This window comes from Morone saxatilis, unplaced genomic scaffold (genome assembly GCF_004916995.1).
Source record: "Morone saxatilis isolate NCDOM2014 unplaced genomic scaffold, NCSU_SB_2.0 Contig2, whole genome shotgun sequence".
NCBI lineage: Eukaryota > Metazoa > Chordata > Actinopteri > Moronidae > Morone > Morone saxatilis.
Window position 1 is genome coordinate 8,973,721 of NW_023339762.1, and position 246 is coordinate 8,973,966.

A 246-nucleotide genomic window follows, 5' to 3' on the forward strand; every position below is an offset into this window, starting at 1 on the left:
CTGCTTACTTAACTGTTATATTAGTCTCTGATTCAGAGATACCCTTGTTACTGTATATGGTGTGCTCTCCCGTTATACTGTGTATACAGACTAACAGAGGCTGTACTACAAGGGAGTTGAACCTACTCAGACTTTATTTGACAAACTCTGATTGCCTACACTGTTAAACGGTACTATAACGGTGATTAGGATGTTAGTTGGTTGAGTTTGTATCATCTTAATCTGATGTTGTACTTTTTCAGCAAC